The sequence below is a fragment of the Argiope bruennichi genome, chromosome 5 (assembly GCF_947563725.1).
Source record: "Argiope bruennichi chromosome 5, qqArgBrue1.1, whole genome shotgun sequence".
Taxonomy (NCBI): domain Eukaryota; kingdom Metazoa; phylum Arthropoda; class Arachnida; order Araneae; family Araneidae; genus Argiope; species Argiope bruennichi.
The window spans coordinates 25,964,338-25,969,025 of NC_079155.1; the positions used below are offsets into that span (position 1 = coordinate 25,964,338).

The following is a 4,688-nucleotide window of genomic DNA, read 5'->3' on the forward strand; positions in this document are numbered from 1 at the left end:
GTCGATCACTCCAATCATTGATAGTAAAAAATAAGCATTTGCATTCCCTTCAGAGAAATTAAACAAGTGACTGCCAATTGAACTACTTCTTTAAAGTAGCAAATTTATGAAAACCAAAACAAGGCCGCAGGTGTGAAAACTAGCAAATGAATTCGGCATCATGCTTCATAAGTAAGCGTTTTTCTTTCCCAGAAATGAGTTCGAGAATTGAGGTACTCATAATAAAAGAAAATGAAATGTGTCTTCGAAATCTTTTTAACACATTGGCAGTCAAGACCTATTTTCTAATTAGACTATCCCTTTTGTCCCTACAACTACAAAATAGCAACAAAAAAGGTACAATATAATTAGATAGATGGCCTTAATATCACAAATATGAGTTAAGACAGGAAATAAATTAATTCAGTTGTCACCCATTACTAATACAAATGAAGCTTAGCGATTCGGAATGAAGAAATACCAAACAATTGCAGCAATTATTAGTGAACAAGTTTTTGTTTATGTCCAAATTTCGTTATAAAACTGAGATACGGTTTTCATTAATGCATATATTAATTTATTAGATATATCTCAAAAAGAATCCCTAAAAGCATAGTTAATACAGCAGAAATGAAATCGAAACGATATTACTCATAAGTTTAAGATCATTCGAGACTTTTCTCATAAGTTTAAAGATCATTCGAGAATCATAAATATATTTTTACAAATAAGGAAAATCAGAAGAAACATTGTAACAATATTAATCAAATTTTTGTTTAAATATGAAAAATCGCATAGAAATTCAATTTTATTGATTACAATTAGAATCTGAACGAATTCATGCAATTTTAATATCACCGTAAATATTTATCTTTCTCTGTACTTGGAAATTCGAATTATAAATCTGCAAGAACACTACTCTTAATATTTTTCATGGCTTAATATATGTTTAATCTCTACAAATAATAAAGATAAATGTGTGTTGCTACAATGCAAGTTAGACCATTTGATACAGAGCTTCCAAATTTGGCATATATATATATACTTTAAAGAATAAGAATGCGCAAATCGGAATTTTAAAAATTTTTTAATTAGAATTTTAATTACTTAAAATTAAGTTAAATATTAGCATTTTTGTTCGATAGCTCTGAAAATATTATTTTACCAAAATTATTTTTGCTTTATCTTAAATTAGAAAAATAAATGATTTTTTAAACCTTTTGGGTACACATTTATTTGAATTATTTTTTTTACAAATTGGAAGATTTTAATTTCTTTTTTTTTTTGGGGGGGGGGGTATGTGAAAGAAGTAAATTTTATACATGAAGTTATTACAGATTATTCATGATATATATTCCTATACGGTTTTGAGATATTTTAAGACAATTACAAAAAAATAATTGACAAGCAATTATTATTTTTTTTCCGTGTGACTATTTAAACAAAATTTTGAGCAGTAGCTTCTGAGGGTAAAGACCCCTGAGCATTCGAGAGCAGAAGTCTGACTTCTAGCTCAAATGAAGATAGTACACACACACTCGCTTACGCAACCCCTTTTTTACCGGAAGGCTCATTTACGCACCTCGCAGAATGAACACAGGGAAGAGAATAACAATGCCCAAACCAGGACTCGAACCCGGGTCGTCTAGATCACGGGGAAGACGCGCTATCCCTAGGCCAGAACGTCGGTACAATCAATTGTTATATATATTTAAACAAATGCACGGCGTTCTAATACGTCAAAGGTACCCAAAGGATTAATAATACCAATTTAAAAAAGTGGAACAAATTTGTTCTAAATTTTGGCATTAAAATTTTTTTATGTAATTTTTAGCAATAGATTACATTGTTGCACTGAAAATCACTGTATCATCAAATATTTTATCACGAATCTCTTCTTTTGTCTGAGACTCAGGAAGAAGGATTTTGTTTAATATTTGTGTTGTTTACTCGACGAATAAAGACTTGAAATTGCAATAAATTCCCATGAACCTGTCAGTTAAATTCATGGGACTTGACTTTATTAGGTTATTATCCACAAAGAACATTTTGCATAAATTGCTGTAAAGGCTAATATCATTTTAATTTCAATTCTAATAAGATAATTAAATTTGTTTCGCGAAGGAATCGTGATATTAAGTTATCCATAGATTTAATTGGAAGTAGGCAAATTAGTATTTCTATCGTATCAGCTGGTCGCTTAAAGAAGCGTGTTGAAGAATAAATAAAAACATATATTTCCTTTTCTCCCTTCAGCTTAATAATAATGAGTAGAAATTCAAGATTTGATTTATTTCGTAATTAAGTCCGACGTATATTTCTCTTCTACCTGCCTTTGTCAGGTTACAGAACACAAGGAAATAAAGAAATTCCTTATTTTGCAGGATATTTCTAAAATATTAAGACAAACTTTAATGGTCGGTCAGACGTATAAAAACAAGTCATTTTTGGTGTAGAATATTTGTTTTAATTATTCTTCAAAGTATACATTATTTATGATGCATACTTAAAGTATTCATCATGTATACTTAAAATTCTCCAGAAATAGGTTGTCGATAATGCATTCTACGTGAAATGCTTATTCTGTCATGTTGGCTTGCTGTGTTCTGTGTTTATGTTAACTTTAGTAAATTTATATATTTTTTAAAAAAAGTGTTGTGCATTTTATCTGATATATTTATTTCTTTTACTTAATTCAGACAAAGAAATTCTTGCAGCAGCTCCATCATTGCGTTTGGAATTCCATGATTTATTGTAAAAAATACATATTTCTGTATGTTTGACATAGTTAAAACTTGTCCGATAATTTAGAGAGAACAAGAATTAAGCTCCAGCTGCAGTTTCAACTTGTTAGATCACGGCTCGAACTTTCACAGCCAAGCCGTTTCTTACATTTATATAGCGTCTTTACTCGATTGATTTTCAAGGGATAGTTAAGCAAACACTTTGGGGATAAATAACGTCGAAAGTGTTGCTAAACTATGAATGATTATTAATCTCCAGAAAAACTGGAAAATTTTAAAATACTTTTAGCATTAAAATGCATTACTAGTATTGAAGTAGAAACAGTAATTAAATATACATTGGATTATAAATTTTTAAATCTGGTTTGATCACCTAAACGTAAGACATTTTTGAAATGGACCTCATCCTTTTGAACTTTTGATATTTAAAAAACATCTGAGTTGGCACCACAAAATTCTACTCACCTCATAGGGAGGATTTCGAGTTTTCGCAATCTTTATGAGGCCTCTCATTTAATAAATGAGTTATTTTGATTTAATGTTACATAATAAATTTTTAACTTAATCATTGAATTAGTGATTTATTTCGATAAATTTTAGTTAACTTTTTGAAAATGTTATTTATTTATTTGTTTGCTAACACACATGACTGCACATTCTACATGTTTCTACACTATTTTGTTCATTAGAAGATTTCCAGTATCTATAAATACTGTAATAAGTGAACATAACCTACCCTTGACATCTAGCCTTGGCAAAGGGTAGGTGTTCACTTTGAGATCCTTTCTTTGTTCAAAGGGTAGGTATTATCTGACTTTTCTATAATTCAGAATGTTTATATATTTTCAATTTTATTTATTTAGTAAATTGTCAAATACGAATTTTAAAATCGCTTGCACCTCTTTACAAGGGCCCTAGTCTGCCGAATCGGAAATCAGCAAATAGTAAGTTCTACAGCATTGATTAAAAAAATTCTAAGAAAAAATATATGCAGTTAATGAGTGATGAAACGAGAATTGAAAAAGGAAACCTTCCAGCCAAGAAAGTACATTTTATCACCAGGTTAAATGAGCCAGTTGAAGACTGAAAAATTGGTCATTCTAGGGGGGAAAATTAAAATTTTTTTTTTTTTAAATGGAGGTGCGGGGGATCGAACCCCGGGCCTTTCACATGCAAAGCGAACGCTCTACCACTGAGCTACACCCCCGACACGTCCATGTCACAACGATAGTAATAAATACTGTTGCAGGTGATGAAAACTTCCAACGTTCTGCATTACCGGTGTTATTTAAATAAACAGAGCGTGCGTCGATGATTTTTCTTCCTTGAAAAAACTACGTAAATTTGATGCAAGTTTGTTTTTGCTGAATTAAATAATTTTGCTTTCGGGTTAATATTATTGCATTTCAGAAAAATTATAGAGAAACTTCATTATCACAACCCTCGATGGGTTAAATTCTCATGGACCTAAATTTTATGTTTGGTTTAGTAAGATTTCTTTAAACTGATACAAATAAAATTCAAAACTAGTGTTCTATTTCTTTGGAATATTATATCAGTCTTTACTTTCTATAAACTTTTGAGACAGGCTTTTATAAGTGCGTGTTTTTGTTTTAGTAAATATTTTTTTGTGCTTCTAATAGGGCTCATTTTTGCATTTTCATAAGCTCTTGCTTATAATGGCATGCAATATTCGTCGCTATATGCCAATTAATTTATATGCAAGATGTTTATGCCAATTAATTTATATGCAAGAAAATTGCCATTATAAGCTCTTGCTTATAATGGCATGCAATATTCGTCGCTATACATGTTTATGCCAATTAATTTATATGCAAGAAAATTATTAATAATAATTTATATATTATATATTTTATTAATACTATATACCATATTAATTTATATATTATATATTTTTATGCAATTATTTATATGCAAGAGGTTAATAGGCCTGTTTAAGTAGAA

The 4,688-nt window shown here is 29.7% G+C and overlaps 1 non-coding gene across 1 annotated transcript; it reads right to left on the reverse strand.

The window, feature by feature from the left end:
- Positions 1-3,858: 3,858 nt before the first annotated feature.
- Positions 3,859-3,930, reverse strand: Trnaa-ugc (transfer RNA alanine (anticodon UGC)). Its single transcript has one exon. It is a non-coding gene; the product is annotated as a tRNA-Ala (tRNA).
- Positions 3,931-4,688: the final 758 nt, after the last annotated feature.